Source organism: Dermacentor silvarum, chromosome 1 (genome assembly GCF_013339745.2).
Source record: "Dermacentor silvarum isolate Dsil-2018 chromosome 1, BIME_Dsil_1.4, whole genome shotgun sequence".
Lineage (NCBI taxonomy): Eukaryota > Metazoa > Arthropoda > Arachnida > Ixodida > Ixodidae > Dermacentor > Dermacentor silvarum.
The window spans coordinates 164,459,141-164,476,437 of record NC_051154.1 but is presented as its reverse complement, the minus strand read 5'-3'; the positions used below and the strand labels follow the sequence as shown (position 1 = coordinate 164,476,437).

The 17,297-nt window shown below is 46.2% G+C and overlaps 1 non-coding gene across 1 annotated transcript; it reads left to right on the top strand.

Moving 5' to 3' along the window:
* Positions 1 to 6,794: 6,794 nt before the first annotated feature.
* LOC119437861 (U2 spliceosomal RNA) lies at positions 6,795 to 6,979 on the top strand. Its single transcript, XR_005189564.1, has one exon. It is a non-coding gene; the product is annotated as a U2 spliceosomal RNA (small nuclear RNA).
* Positions 6,980 to 17,297: the final 10,318 nt, after the last annotated feature.

Genomic DNA, 17,297 nt, shown 5'->3' with positions numbered 1-17,297 from the left:
TGAGCGCAACTGCCTGTCTTTGATATACCTCGTGTCTGTTTTCCGGTTAACGCAGTATACCCGTCTTCGTTACAAATATGGGATGCTATGCACTAACGGATCTCGCGCTAGAAGTGTTCGTAAGAGCGTCTAGCTCATGGGGATGTCGGATATTTAACCGAAATTGCCCGGTAAGTGACAGACAGTCCATAGAAACGAAAAGCTACACGAATTAGGTCCATAATTAGGTTAGACATAACCGCCTTGTCTTATACAGTATAGGTGGCCGCTGTGCAGGGCGATGGGTAACGATTTAGCATGTAAGCGACGTCTTTAGGAGCACCATTTCTTAGGCACCGAAGAAGGCCCGGTATAGGGTCACTTAATTTTCAACCCCGCGCGTGATTTTAGACGCGAAGAAAATAGTGGCGATGGCAATAATGGAATGCCGTGAACATGAAGGTTAGAATTGAGGAAGCTTTTTGTTCTTATAAAGACGATCTGTCATGGCCGGCCACCGTCAGCAATGTTGTGTTTGCATTTGCATTCGGCAATACCTTAGCTTCTTCAAGCCCTTTGTACAAAAGCGAAAAAAAAGAAAACTGAAAATTACCACGCAATTTCTATAATTCCTTTTGCCGCCGTATTGCTAGAAAAGCAGTTGCACACGGTAATGACAAGCTTTGTGGAGACCACCAATATCTTATCTGAAAATCAGTTCGACTTCATTAAAATAGCGGGAAGCACGCGTCAGTATTTCATATTTTTGCGAATGCCAGCCTCAGGCTAGCACACTCAGACTTCTGCAAACCCGTTCGTATCCCACTCCCCGGTCCCTTAACAGGATAGACCCTGACCATTCACAGTCGTGCTCCAAATGTGGTCATGACTCATGCTCTTTTGATCACATGCTCTGGTTGTGCCCAGCCCTTAAGGCCTCTCCACCCATCATGAAAGAGCAATGGGAGGAATCCCTCAAGAGCAGCAATCTTCAAATTCAACTCCAGGCTGTCCAGAGGGCCCACGACATCGCGACGGGACTTGGTCTCCCGGTCCCATCGTGGGCTCCCACCGACTTAATCTGGGGGAGCCTTCGGCTCGCCTAGATCTCAGTTCCTCAGGACTCAAATAAAGTTCTTGTCATGTCATGTCATGCCAGTTATGCCCTATACACTAGGTCGAGAATTGCGCCCTAGAAAACCGTTCTTCGTACCCTTATCCCGTACTAGGTCCGGTGAAAGAGGTCGAACGTACTATGTCCCCGATATGTTTAATAAGTTGCCGGTGGAAATAATTTCATTAAGTAGCAAAAAAGTAAATAATTTTGTATATGACTTCATTTTGTAGTACGAGGTATTTTTGTGTAAATTTGTGTATTTTAAGTATTGGCATGTGCCTATGCGAATTTATATAGAAGTATATTGTGCACATCTGTAGTTATTCGTATGTACGTGTATGTATGCTTTACCCATCGACTTCATACAGGGTCGTGAATATTTCCTTGTGCCTGTTCGAAAAAAAGGTTTTCCAATCACCGCTGCACTGTTCTTGCTGCAATCTTGCGGAAAGATCGCATTTTGGGGTCTGCTTTGTTTACTAGATTACCACAGTTAACTACCTGGTTTTTAAAGAAAAAAAGTGCAAATTTGTCGTCACTTATAGGGATGCGAGCGGCTGCAGCGACGGGGCTAGCATAAACTTGTGTCGCCTCCTGCCGAAAGCTGCAGAAAGCAACATGCCGCGAACCTCCCTGACCAGAAGGCGGCGACGCAAGTTTATGCTAGCCCCGTCGCTGCATGAACTCGCACCCCCGTAAGTGAAGACAAATTGGCACATTTAAAGCGAAGCTTTACATGTATAGGTGAAATCGTAGAGGGCTAGGCGAAATCGCCTGTGTGCAGAAAATTATCATCATGAGCATTGGCTCGAGCGTCGTCGTCTTCTTCCGCAGCTGGCTCGTTGGCTCGTGCTCGTGCTCGGGACGCGCTCGTACCCGGCACGCGCTCGTGCCACTGCTCCCGCGTTCGTCGTCGTCGTTTTCTTCCACAGCTGGCTGTGTTGCCGCTAATCATTCCAGCGCATAGAATTTCACTTCTGTTTTGTCGTCGTAATGGGGAAGCCTCGTTTACGGCATTATGAGTCATTGCTTAAAGGGGTATGAGCCGATAATTGTCTTACCTAACGGACAGATTTAATTTTGATGCAATTTAATTTCGGGGAATCGCAAGCGGCAATGGCGAGCGAATGCTGGGAATCACGCCGCCGAGCAAGCTCGTGACATCTTCTTTCTGGGGTTTTACGTGCCAAAACCAGTTCTGATTATGAGGCACGCCGTAGTGGAGGGCTCCGGATTAATTTTGACCACCTGGGGTTCTTTAACGTGCACTACAACGCAAGCACACGGGCGTTTTTGCAGTTCGCCTACATCGAAATGTGGCCGCCGGGGCCGGGATTCGATCGCGTGACCTCGTGCTCAGCAGCGCAATGCCTTAGCTGACTGAGCCATCCCGGCGGGTAGCTCGTGACATCGAACGCAAGCGACAACGGCGGACTGCGGGCATACCGTCAGTGACGTAGTTCTCTCCGCCGCTGCCGAACGTGTCTGTAACCTCATACTTGAGAAATACTTTAATGAACCCTCGGGATTAACCCAGTGATGAACACCGGGGCCGCGCGCTTTAGCTTCGCTGCTTAACCATCTTCACGGAGTGGAAGGGTCGACGAACTTTTTTTCTTCAAAAACCAGGCCTTTAACTGTGCTAAGTGTTATAATAAACGAAGCAGACCCCAAAATGCGATCGTTCTGCAAAATTTGAGCAAGAACAGTGCAGCGGTGAACGGAAAACATTTTTTCGAACTGGCAGAGCGAAATATTCAGGACCCTCTATTCAGGCACTGATTTGTACGCCTGTACAGCGCACATACTTACTTTCAAACACCACTTTTGTCGACATTTTCTGTTTCTTTTATTGCGATAGAAATTATATGGACACTCAAAAGCAGATTTCTGCCGTCGGCGTCACCGTCGCCGTCGCCGTGAGGTTCCGTATGACGTCATTTGGAGAAGAAATCGTCGCCGCGCGCCGAACGCTGTATGTGCGAGTGAAAGGGCGCGAGGGGCGCGTCTTACACGGGGAGTGAACGCACGGCGGAGAAGAAACGCGCGTTCTGCGCCGTGCTCGCTTAAGGGCTGCAGAAGTAGGTGTCTCTTTTCTCCTTTACAATCACCATATATGTAGAGCAAACGCGCTTTCTTCCGACGCGCGAGAGGCCGTGGGGGAGGGGGAGGGAAAGGAGGCGACGTTTAGCTGCGGCACGAAGTGCCTATTTATATCAAAGGCTCCGGCAACAGTCACCAACGCCGCACGCATTTTGAGCGAACGCGGGCAAACGCCGATGGCGTCGACAACAGTTCTGCGTGTTGCCGATGCTGCTGCATGTCCAAGTTTATACAGCTGATAAAGCTAATATCGTTACTCCGTATAGCTCTCTACAAGTTTGCTATCGCAATTGATGCTTCGCCTTTCAGGCGAAACTGCGACAATTTTTTTTTCTCTCGCTATTAAATTTGTACTCGTCGTGGCGCGAACAGCGAGGCACTGGCACTCAAGCCTATTATCGCTTTGGCATGCGCGAAATTGAATTTCACTCAAACACAAGCAATAAAGCTTATTATTATTATTATTATTATTATTATTATTATTATTATTATTATTATTATTATTATTAGTAGTAGTAGTAGTAGTAGTAGTAGTAATAGTAGTAGTAGTAGTCGTTAAGGCATTCGAAAGCAGCACAGGTGACAGTCTTGCGTGCCAAGCACTGACGTACAGGCGAACGCTGAAACTAGCTTAAGACACGCAGCGACTGTTGAGAACAACTATAATTTATAGCCTTTCTTGTGTACGTTCTCAAGTGCGCAGACATGTGTGATCAAAGGATAAAGCCGACCAGAACCTTGTTGAAGCAATCCACCAATAACGCGGAAACTATGGCTGCTCCTTGTACTTCAATCACTGATGATCCCAGACTATGTTCTTTTAGCCGGCAAAAATGACGCTCATCTTCAGACACTTGCGATAATTCCCCCGTGCTCAGTGGTCATGCCTTGTGGATTGAACAGGAAAGAGGAGATGATTTTAAACCGGCTAGCTTCGTTTGTGTGTTGCACTAATTCCACTCATCCCGGAAAGGAGGAGGCAGTGAAGTGACCCTGATGAACCAAACTGACCGGCCAACTCGTGTCCCTTTAGCCACCGGCGTGATGAACGGGTGGACGCACGACAGCTGCTATGCACTTGCACGGCTACTACCATTACTCGGCGTCGCCATGCCGAGCAAGGCGGCATCAGTACTAGAGATGATACTGGTCGTCGAAATGGTCTATCCTATGTCACACGCACCTCCCCTACACAGAGGAAGGCAATTTGGACTCTCTTTATGTGAGACGCGGGACACTTCACCCCATCGTTCCATAGGCCTCGAGGTCATCTCTACATGTAAATGAAGGCGTTTTCATCACCACCACCTAGTAAGGTGTAGGTGATTTCGCTCCGCCTGTTCCAAAAGATCTTTTGCGCTCATCGCTGCACTGTTCTTGCTCAAATTTTGCAGAACCATCGCGTTTTGGAGTCTTCTTCGTTTAGTATAACACTTACCACAGCTAATTGCCTGGCTTTTTAAGAAAAAGTTCGTCAGCCCTTCTACTCCGTGAAGGTGGTTAACCATCGAAGCTAAGGCGTGCGGCCCTGGTGTTTATGACTGGGTTAATCCCGAGGGTTCATTAAAGTATTCGCACGTTGTCCATGCGAACTCAGTCATGGCAAAGATGGCGATTATCAGTAAGGTGTCGAACCGACACCGAACCGAGAACCGTAAACGAACCGTAATTCGAACGGGAACTGAACCCGAACCGATATTCTTAGAACGTGCCTGAACCCGAACCGAACCTCAACCCCGCAAGAAATAAATGTTTAAAGCCTTACCCTAGCGGTAACAACGGTGCACGCGAGGCTTGTCCAACCCTAAGGGTAGGTTTGGTTAGTTTTTTGAGCTTTTGACACGCATTAAAGAGACATGGTTGTTGGTGAATGAGAAACGGTTGTTTATTGTTGAGGTTGCAGGCTGACGTTGTCGGTTGGGTTGATGGGTGGTATGTGCCGGCGCCGCGCGCCTCGTCATTTCTAAATCCACTGTGTAAGGTTTCTGCAGCTGTGGAGCCTCTATGTGAGACATTTTCCTTTCCGAGCGTGCACTGAAGAGCGTGCCCGTGTTACGGGCATGCACTTTGCGCGGCGTCTACTTCTTCATGCACATACAACCCCGCTTTTAAGGGAGCGTATGATGAAAACCTGGTTGAACCCGAGGGGCTGCTTCGTGCCGTGGTCCAGGAACTGTCGACTCTGTCCACGCGCTGAAATCATAGATCACTGCTTTATAGACTGCACGGATGCTATATTTTTCTGGGACATCCTCCAACGGACACTGAAAAAGGACATTGACATCCCTCCGCACGCAAGTAGGTTCCTACTGTTTAAGATTACTCGCGGTCCTCCCTATAACACGTTCATAGTACTGGGTTTATACAGCCTATGGAGAGCTAGAATGTGTGATCGCCATGCCGAAAGCCGGTGATCTACAAACTCATTCTTTCAGGAAAAAGCAGCTTATGTAAGAAGTGTGTACGCTGCGCAGGAACCTCCGCCTGACTGGATGCACTTGTTGGACGCATGTGTGTGTTTACCCGAGTTTTAAGTGCGTAGCTTTGTCCGCACTGTAATATATCTTCAGTTTTGTTTTCCATGTATTAAACAAACAAGAAATCTCAATATCAATAAATAAAAAAAGTCTCGACAGTGGCTAAATCGGTTAGTGAGGTGGTCTCGCAACCCGGAGGTCGGTGGTTCGAGTCCGCCGCCCGACCAGCAGTTTTTATTTTCGCGTGGCTTTGTTTTTTCGTACGCCAACACCAACACCGACGCCAACACAAGTGAGGAAATGCAAGCTTAGCTTGAGTAACGGTTACCGGTTCTGCGTGAAATGGTTCACGCGCATGTGGTGCAAACGGGTGCCGAATACATAAGCGGTTCTTCGAAATATTTTTCAGCAGCGCACCCCACGAGACCATCATTACAAGTGACGAGTTCAGTTATGTGCAAAAATGGGGGCGGACGCTAGGTACGTGCTGGGAACTACACGGCCATCTTGGCAGAGACGCTTGCAATTATGAACTCGGCCGTGCCAGTTGTGTTCCATCGCCGATACGGTGCTTCAGGAGCACCGCAGAATCACCGCTTCTGTTGAAGCTTCCACTTCGGCCGTTTATGCCAGATATGTACTATTACTAGATAAACCGTGAAACGCTCACGCGCATACACACGGAGCGCAAAAAGGAGGTTGTCCTGGAGAGGAGAAAATGGGAAGACCAAATAGTCCATCAGCATGGCTTCTTCTAAGATTACCCCAGAATAACCCTGCAGTTGGGAATGAATGCCGTCACCTTCTCAGGGGCGGTAACAACCGCTGCAAACGGAACGGGAAGTGTGCTTTCGTTGCCTGCCCTGGTTTATTGGACGTTTGGCGCCTCCAAGAAGTGAACAACGCTCTTCGATCTATGGAAACCCTCCACAAGCACAATATGCGTGAGTAGGATTATTTATGAATACCCCCCCCCCCCCCCCCCCCCCCCCCATCAGAACTGAGGAAAGGAGCCTACATGGAGCATGACATCAGCAGACAGAGGACACCCAGTTTGGTTGGCGTTAGTCTGAATACGCGGGATGGCGTACACGTACGTGCATGATGTGAATTTAGACATGGCCGACGCGAGTCAAAGTGTATAGTATCTCTTCTTATCAGCTTAATATCAGATACGGGTCGTATTTTCACCCAAGATAATAAACGTATTTTTGCAAGTTGGCGGAGTACTTGAAGCCTGCTTCACCTCCGCCATGGGTCGGCCCGGTGTTGCACGGTCTTCGGGATTTTTGGTCTACGGACATCGATCCACTGGAATCTAGCCATGTACAGCTTCGCTGTAATAATAGACATGGATGATTTCTGATGCTGTGGCTTCAAGACTGCAGCGCTTGTTATAATTGTGCTGCAGCGCTTTTATGGCCAATTTTTTTTTTAGCAGCGGACGCAAATGCTTCTCTACTTACAAGTGCGAACGACAAACGACATGCGTCGAAGGTGCCAACACTTTCCCGCCACAAAAACAGGAAGGATATTACTGTAAGGTGAGCAGAAGGAGAAAACGTCAGTATCTCAGGCACCAGATTGACAGAGATTTTCGTGAGCAGAAACCATACGCAATACTGGAAGGCATCTTCGGAATCTCTCGGGCAGCCGAGATTGGCCGGTAGCCATGTACTTAGCGAACTCGAATTTACATATTGCATGGGTGGCATATCACAGGCCATGGCTTCAGTGGTCGCCATCCATTTTCTATTCGTATGTTTACTTTCTTGTTTAGGTTTTGCGAAATAAGTTTTTTAGCGGGTTGATGCTCATTCAGCAGGCTTTGCTTTGCTTTACCCACCGCGATAGCTTAGTCGCTATGGCGTCACGCTAGTGAGCTTGGGCTCGGGGGTTCGATCACGGCCGCGCCGTTGCATTTCGATGAAGGTGCGAATGCAAAGACACTCGTGTACTTAGATTTAGGTGCACGTTAAAGAACTCCAGGTGGTCAAAATTAATTCGGAGCCCACGGCTACAGCGTGCCTCATAATTATATCGATGGTGGTTTTGGCATGTAAAACCCCAGAATTTTCTCCCTTGCCTTTTCTTTCTTTATTTGATATCGACGAATTGTCAGAATTTATATAATTGCCGTAGTTTATGTGCATTGATTTATGAATTGACGTTTCTTTTCTTTAATTTGTTATTATTAACGCGAAATACTGATATTTTACTGCTGCCGTTGTTTATAAATTGTTGAACATTTTACGATTTTATTAGTTGATATATGCCTCTAACATAATGGCCGTTACATTTTTAGTTTGTCACCGTCCATCTTGTTTGCCATTCATGTTATCAGGAGGTCCTCTCGACCATTTCTTAACGTGGGGACCTCCATCTCAACTGCATTGCTGTTTCCCATGCGATACTCGTATAGCCATGACCTTAAAGGGACACTAAAGTGAAATAAAAAGTCAGGCTAAAGTGATAGAGCAATGCTCTAGAACATCTAAGGCGTCAATATAATCACGAACAGAGCTTTAGTATTCGAGAAATTGAGGTAAATGTAGGACACGATAAGAGACGCCCCAGAGACATTCCGGTACTTACCCGATGACGAAGGCGTATGACCAATCGTATTAAAAACATTGTTTTGGATTATAAGAGCGAAGAAAATGCTACTTGTCTACTTCTATTAGATTCTTAGAAAAAAATACCTTTTTGGCGTTACACTTGATAACGACGCGGGCGGTGAAAAGGTTTCGTTTTCGCTCGACTCTGCTCCGCGCTCGCTTTCGAGTTTCAGAAGTTACGTTATCACGTAGTACTGCGCTCATGGAGGAAAATCTTTTCCTTCCTCCATGACTTCGCTGGTGCTGCTGGCTCGCTAAACTCGCACTTGAATTTGCTAGCAGCTTGAGAGTCGCGACGGCACGTCCAGACGGTGACCAGCTTCGTCGCCCGACGTCGCATTGCGGAGTCCTCGCTGCTTTCGCGCTCGGAAGAGCCGGTGTCGAGGCCGCCGTCGTAGTAGGCAACGACGCGGGCAGCGCGAGCCCTCAGCAGCATGTCACGCTCATCGGAGCTTAAATCACTAAAATCGAGCCCAGTATCGCGAGCCAATGTGTCGTTGTCAGGGTCGTCAACTAGTTGGCGACGAGCCACCCTACTTCCCCTTTCGCACTGCCGTCGGCTCTGTCTTGGCTCTGTTTCTGGCCGCGCGTTTGCACTTTCCGCAAAAAAAGCCGTAGCGCCATCTGCGGGCGCCGTTTCACTCACCGGCGGCCATGACGTCACCACTCCTCGCTCGGCGCGCGGCTTGAATTGCGTTAGAGGTACGCGGACGCTTCAGACGCAATTTTCTCTTAAAATAAGTCTTTTCTTGGCACGAAACAAGCGTTTCGAGGTTTCTGGTATCATATTTTAACAGTCCACGTTGAAATAATATTTGCCTTTAGTGTCCCTTTAGATAGACTTGAACTTGAAGTTCACGAAGATCACCGACGGCGTGACATTCGGCACTTTGTCGCTCTTTGAAGCGATAACTCCTCTACGGTGTTTACGACGCGCTTCAAGAGCTCTCCACACGTCCGTCGTTGTGGTATGCACCCATGGCTAACTCAGCCGTAAGCAATTGTCGGAGTTGGCTTTCCATCAATGTGAAACTTTGTGGGGAGAAGCCCACTTTGGTTATTACTGTTATTAATATTTTTTTCCCCACACGGGCAGCCCGTGTGTGGAATAACCAACATATATTAACCAAACAGGCAACGAAGCCAACACAGGGGAAATTAAGTACGCTGTAATCGAAATGCAGAAATGAAACTGAAAACGTAGATTGAAGCGGAAGAAAAAAAAAACAACTTTAAGCTTGTGGGAGTGACACCACACGTCACAGAGGGGTTGGACTGTGAGCCTCGCTTCGCGTTGCCCAGTGCGTAAATTGATCGATATAATTTGACGCCAGGTATATCGATCTACATGACCATATAGAAACGTAGAAATACGTAACTAGACTTCCATGACCCATGACGAATCGCATCCGACTTTCCAATATCAACATGTGCCGTAAAGTTTGTTACAAAAAAGTTAATTGACGTGAGTAGTTTAATTACCGAATGGACTACTTTGAGTTTTCTTGCAAATTTTATCTATTCGAGTAAATTTACTAGCCTTATAAAAATCACTTGTGAGCGAAAAAAAAAAAACACAGTGTATGGTGTCACGTGTAGGTAGTTTTTTTTTTAGTTATAGTCGGTGACCGTTGTTTACAGGATTATCATTGTTATCAAGTTATTGGCCTCCTGTGCCATTGATGACGATGCTGGAAGCGGGGATGCAGTGAAATCAGCTGGGGGTCTCACCTTTGCCGTCTGCTGTGTTCTGGCTGGAATAGGTGCATTTTCACTCGTTTGGTGGAGCTCTTACTCCATGCTCGTGTAGGCATGGCGCTATCGAATTATTACCTGTACTTTTTAGTGTTATTTTATACATTTCTGCACTGCAAGGTCAAAAAATTTCATATTTGTTATGTACCTTCCATAAAATAGAGCCATCGTAGTCGGGGACACTAAGTGGTCACAAAACATCACGCAACGTGAGGAAACTGGAGTCTATGCAGTTTTGGAAACGAAGCAGGGTCTTATCACTCATGCGCAAGGTTTCGTGATGAATAAGTGGCAGTCCAGTTGAACGAAAATTTCACATTTCGGTCATAATTTCATTAATTTAGTGCTACATTTTTTTTAAGCTTTATCGGCCTACGAGCAAAGTCACATAATTTCACTGACAAGTGGTTACTCTCAAACGATAGTTGCACCATGGTTTATGACGTTTCGCAATCGTTAAGCAAGCTTTACACTATCTTCTTGCAAATTAATCTCATGGTCACTTCTCAATACAAAAGTTGAGTGTTAATTTCGGTTAGTATGTCTTGCCTGTTTCTGCTCAATGAGCTTTTTGCAAATGTGGAACCAGTCGTAAAATATCCTTTGCTCAGTCTAAGGGTACATTTATTCGACTGATAAAAAAAAATCCAGAAAAACATGTTTTCTAGGTAGTGCAGTATGTAGTGTGTACAAGTTATTGCTTTTTTATGCGTCCCATTCCTCGTGCTTGTATCTTTAGCGCCTCAGCTATTTATTTCGTCAAATACCAGCAAAAACAAAATTGTGCAACTTTATGTTTTTAGTTGCAAGACACATAAGACGTGCTTAGAGGACAACATATATTGAATACAATTTACGAAGTATTTGGCTGAGGTTGTCACCTGTTCTCGTTGCACGAAAGCACTTCTTCGCACAGTTGGACATATGTCGCCCGCTATCCATGGCAGGAGCGAAGAGATTTCTGCACGAGAGCTCCAAAGGAGTCGGGTTGCGTTGATCCTACTAACGCTGAAGGGCCGAGCTGAATCATGGCGGAAGAAGCCAAAATTAATTTTGTTTTTGTGCAGATCAGCCTGCAGCACGCGACTACGTAACTTTGTGTGCTCTGTCCACAAATTTTGTCCACTTTCCCACAAGAGGATTTAAAATATTTCATAACCACTGAAAACCCGCGCATGGGCTGTCAGGACTACTCATCGAAATGGAGGTGACAGCCATCCGATATGAATTTGGTTGATTTTGTGATATTGAAACACTCTGCTTGCTGTGAATTGATAATGCACTCTTCTCGAGCATCACCTTTTCTTTCTCAAAGAAAAGCCGGTAATATCCATGTCGTAATTAAAACGAACACGACCGAAAGAGAGGAAGCAAAGGAAAAGCAGGGAGGTTAACCAGAGGATATCTTTGGTTGGATACCCTTAACCGAGGAAGGGTGAAAGAAGAGCGAAAGATAATAGAGAAAGAAAAAGAAAGAAAAACGAAGATTGAAGAAGCAAAAAAAAAAAAAAACCATCGCATATCCACGGGGTGAATGATGATGAGTGGGCGAAGCTCCGGAGGGAATCATCGGTAAACCGTGAATCTTCCGTGTACTTCGCCCAGTCTCGCCGCACTAAATCGAACGATTGACTTCCACCAATGACACGCGCCATATGTGACGTCATTCCTATTTTATAACAGCACCCTTCATTATAATTGCACCATCTCCCGCTTAAGGGGACGCTAGCACAAACGTGTTAGAAACGTGCAGTACTCTCTAGTAAGGGGGAGAGGCCACAGCGTCTTACGCAGCCGTTTACACATGCCGGAACGTGCACCGCGTTTGCCGACGCCATCACATGACTGCTGAGAGAGTATAACCCCCGTATTCATAAACGCTCCTCGACTTGAACTTGACTTGCCACCACCTTCAACGCGTTTCGAACGCGCTGCCCAAGGCGGTGGCAAGTCAAGTTGAAGTCATGGAGCGTTTATGAATACGGGGGTAAGGCGGAGAGGCCACAGCGCCTTACACCAGCTTCTTACACGGGCCATAACGCGCTGGCACAAACGTCTTAGAAACACGCAGTCTTTCGTTAATGTTGGGTATTTATTGTCATCGTGGTGCGTGCGTCCATGTGTGCTTCGTGGCGTAGTGGCTAGCGCCGCGCGTTCGGAAGCGAGGGGTCCCTGGTTCGATTCCGCGCTACGGACACAACTTTCGGAATACCGAATGCAACATATCAGGAATATGTGTACTGAGTCACCCGCTCGGAAAACAAGAACACTCTTTAAAACCAAAAGGGGCGACGTTTGAAGAATGTGGCTTGCATGCGCGTAAATCTGTTGTTGTTGATGATGATGCCGACGACGACTACAACGACGTTCCTTTAAAACATCTGACTTCATTCTTTTTAACTATTCAACATTTCTAAATTGTGCTTCTTAATAGGCTCGTATATTCTTTTTCTTAATTTACCCGATTCTTTGTTAAAAAGACATAGTGGCTATGAACCTCTCTTGGAGGCAAACAAACAAATATGACACGTACCTATAGTGGGAGATCGGCTGTTCTTTCAAACCTTCGTTTTCTTTCTAGCTCGTTTTCTACCCTGGACGCGCGTCTCCCAGTGCATGGCAGCCAACTGCACATTTGCTCCGGTTTACAACTTTTTCTTTCCTGTCCAATATTTGATATCGTATATCAAAATTTATCATCACCCAGCAGCTAGAGTAGCATGCCTGGCGATCAGCCAGACTAACATCTCCAGCACATCAGTAAAGCATGTATATATCTTTCCAATATTTATCTCTCTTGGCTAGCAGCGGTCATTTTCTTCTAATTATCTACATCGAGAGGGCGCAGCGTAGTTTTGTACAGATCTTGAAGCGCGTGCATCTCGCGCATTCGGCTCTGGAACACCGGCTTCCTGCAGAAGATGCGCTGTTTCGTCCGTCGGTTGTCTGGACTTTCAGCCACTCCCGGAAGCATCTTGCCGCAAGGAAAACGCTCTCATGGCAGGTGTCTGCGCCTTGGCCACGGAATGCGACACGAAGAAATCTTCGCTGACTACAACCGGCCCGAGCAAGACGGGAAGAGGCCCGGTGGCGGTCGCCGTGGCCGCCATGGAGTACCTGTTCTTGCATTCAACATTCCTGGATGGGCCCTGTACGTGCGTCTCCGTGGGCAGCAGCGGAACTTCGGCCGTGACGCTCAGTCTGCACCAAGTCACGTCCTTGTCCACCGTGTGCGGAATACGCGGGTTGCTCCGGTCCATTGGCCTCAACTTCCGTCAAGGGGCGCCCATGGCGTCGGCTGCGCCCGGGGCTTCGGCAGCAGCTGAGGCGCCAGAGTCCACACCATCGCTGGCAGGTGTGTCCGGTGGCGACGTCGGGTCTGGGGTCCACGGCGGTGAGGCGGCTGTCGGCGTCACGACCTGCTTCATCCGCTGAGGACTCTGGGAGCGGGACGATCGTTGGTGCCATTCGAACGATCGCGGTCTCCCGAATGACGGCTGTGGCAGGTGCCGTCCACCGGGCACACCCATGTATCGAGTGGCGGCACCACTCATGTCATTGTTATGAATGTAGAATTAGAGAGTGCGACATTCCTACCGGGATTAGATACTTGTTCTTGCGATAAATATAGGCTATATTTGCCTTTCATTGAGTGCTTGCTTATTCTGACACACGCGTCCGGCGCCTGTGCGATCCTTGCGGACAGGGCGAGAGAAGGGTTCCGACCATGTTGAGGCCACTGAATTCTCTCAGGCATGCGGCTTCGCTTGGCGCCTGGCGATTTGTTGAGATCGAGAATTTGTGAAAGCGACTGCAGGCCTTTGATTTGCTCCATGATCTCGTGTCGGTTTTCCGGTTAACGCGGAACCCATCCCCGACGCAAAAATCTCCGAACCCATCTCCGATGCGCTAGAACTGTAGGTAAGAGCAGTTATTCGTTCGAGATGTAGGACACTTAACAGAAGGTGGCCAGTCAGTGATAGACAGCACTTACAATCTAAAATCTTTGTGAATTAGGTCCCCAATGCTGATATTCGACATTACCGCTTGGTGACCGCTCTGCAAAGCGATGGGTATTGATTTAGCTTGTATGCGATGTTTGAGACCATCGTTTTAAGGCGCTCACGAAGGACCAGTATAGGGTCACTTTTTAATCGCACACTTGATTTTAGTCGTGAAGAAAATTGTATCAATGCGAATAATAGAATGCTGTGAACATGATGGTTTGAACTCAGAAAGCTTTTTGTTCGTCTCTCTATAATTGGCCGGCCACCGTTAGTAATGTTGCAATATGCATTTGCATTCTGCAATGCCTTAGCTTATCCAAACCCTTTGTGCAATGGCGGCAAAAAAAGTTGAAAATTACTGCGCAATGTCCATAATTCCTTGCGCCACCATGTTGCTAGAAAAGCACTTGCACTCAGTAATGACAAGCATAGTGGAGACCTACGTTATGTTATCTGACAATCAGTTCGGCATCATTGAAAATAGCGGGAAGCAACGCGCTCGCGAAAAGGAATTCAACTACGTTAGCGATGCAATTAGTTCGCGGTGCAGTGCTTGCGGCTTGTTTCAAGATGCCTCGAAAGCCTTCGTTTCAGTATATCATGCTGTTCTGAATCGAGAAGCTATACCAATAGGGGCTTCCGGGGGCCCTTTCTTTCCTTGCTAACTAATTAAAATTACCTTTGCAGCCGCACACAGTCTGTCGCTTTGAGCTCAATCAGAAGCAAATAAATTTCGCTGCGCAGTGGTGTCCCACAAGATTCAGTGATTGCACCACTATTGTTCAATTTGTAAACAAATGATGTTGGCCGTCGACTTAAATATTATCGTATATTTCAGTATGCTGTGGACGTTCTTTTAACATCACGTCATAAAGTCAACTCAGACGTGATCGCCAATTTACAAAGCGATTGTCGGCAAGTAAAACATGGTGCTACAGGAGCCTTATTACAATTAATTACGACAAAACAAAGCTACTCCGTTTTCGCAACCATCGTAACGCTGTTCCTGCGGATATCCCGTAGTTTGTTCTTTCGCTTGTCACAAGTGTAATTGCTTTCCAGAACAGCAAGTTGAAATGGTTGAGTACTTAGGCTTATCCTTTGATTACAACGTGTCACGGAAGAGTCAATTTGGGCAACTTCGTCAGCAGGTTAGGGAAACTTGTATGTTTACTATGCTCAGTGAAAGCACGTTGCTGTTCACAAGTAAGAAAACAAATCATAAATTATGTGGCTTATTTTACACTGCGGTACGGCATTTCTTGCTACTGTTTTGTTCTTCGGATTGGCGGACATCATCATGACAGCAGAAATATATGCACGGCTTATAGAAAGATAGTAACATCCCACTATTTAATTTTTCTTCGAATGCCTCACTTTGTGAGTTTATTCATCGAAACTGTTCTTAATCTAATCAGTTTTGTATGACCAATACACCATGCCGAGAATTGTGCCCTAGAGAACCTTTCATCGTAGCCTTAGCCCGTACTCGGTATCGTGAAAGATTTAGAGCGTACCATGTTCCCAAGATGTTTAATAAGTTGCAGGTGGAATTAATTTCATTAAGTAGCAGGCAGAAAGGCAAATAATTTTGTATATGACTTCCTTTTGACAGGGGTTTGTGTAAATTTGTGTATTATATGTATTTTCATGTGCGTATTTGAATTAAAAAAACATATATATTGTGTACATGTGCATGTGTAGGTATATGTATAAACGTGTATATATGTGTACTTCAACCATCGACTATATATTCAGGCACCAATTTGCACATCCGTACAGCGCTTATGACAACTTGCAAACACCACTTTTATCACCATTTTCTTTATTTTCAAGCGAAGCTTGTATACGCTAGCCTGTGCCGGCGATGTAACGCAGAAACTATCATCATAAGCAATGTCTCGATCGTCGCGGTCTTCTTCCACAGCAGGCATGTTGGCGCCGTTGGGTGCAACCGCGCGAATGCGCTCGTGCCGTTGCCTCCGAGTTCGCCGTCGTCTTCTTCCACAGCTGGCTCCGTTGCCGCTCATATCATTCCAGCGTACATCTTAAGGAGGTATGAGCCATTCATTGTGAACGTAAAGACTACTATAAGACGTACGTGTGTAGATTTGGCACTTGCAAACGACATGCATGACATCGAGATGACCGAACCCCTTGCAGTATACCGTAGTATTCACAAGGCTACTCTTGTCACTTTCACGAAGTTGACCGGGGAAGTTTCCGATGTTGAATAAACGTGTGTTTCACTACCAACTTGTCTTCATTGATGTCACCAGTATCCATTCCATACACATCTCGTTAATCACAAGGGCACACTCCAATAAACAGAATGTTGATGGCAAAGGGGATGGTTAGGTATACAAAGGGACAAGCTTCGCTTATCTTCAAATCAAGGATTAGGGTCGTTTCTAATTTTATATTATTATTATTATTATTATTATTATTATTATTATTATTATTATTATTATTATTATTATTATTATTATTATTATTATTATTATTATTATTAGCACACAACGGCTCCTACATCTAGTCCTGTGTTGTTGATGAAAAGATGATCAGCGAATACCTTAAGCGCTTGAAGTCTTCCCTATCATGCGGACCTGATGGCATACCTTCCGCAATTTTAAAAGCTTACGGCAGTATAATTGCACCAGTATTAACATCCATATTTAATAAATCTCAGAATACTTCCACTTTCCCTCGCACGTGGAAAACTGCTCGTGTTTTTCCTGTATGTTAGTCTGGCTGTAAAACCGATGTCTCAAGTTATCGCCCGATTTCTCTTCTCTGTGCCACGTCTATTATTTTTAAAGCTTGCCCTTCACAAGATATTGTCTTTTACTGTGAAGAACACATTGATCCCGAATCAGCATGGATTCTTCACCGGCCGCTCCACTATCACAAATCTCACGAGTTTCATGACCCGGATCTCCTCGCCGGTGCTCCAAAGGGGGCAAGTTGACACCATTTATTGTGACCTCAGCAAAGCTTTTGATGTGGTCAGCCACTCACTGCTTCTGATCAAGCTTACATACTTTGGTGTTGAATCGTCAATTGGAAATCTCTTGCGGAGTTATCTTATTGATAGATCATGTTATGTTAACGTCGATGGCCAAACGTCTTCTTCTCACGTGGCAACTAGCGGCGTCCCTCAGGCATCAGTATTGGGACAACTCCTTTTTTTAATGTTTGTTAATGACGGTGTTTCTGCCATTAGGTATTCTTCATTCCTTCT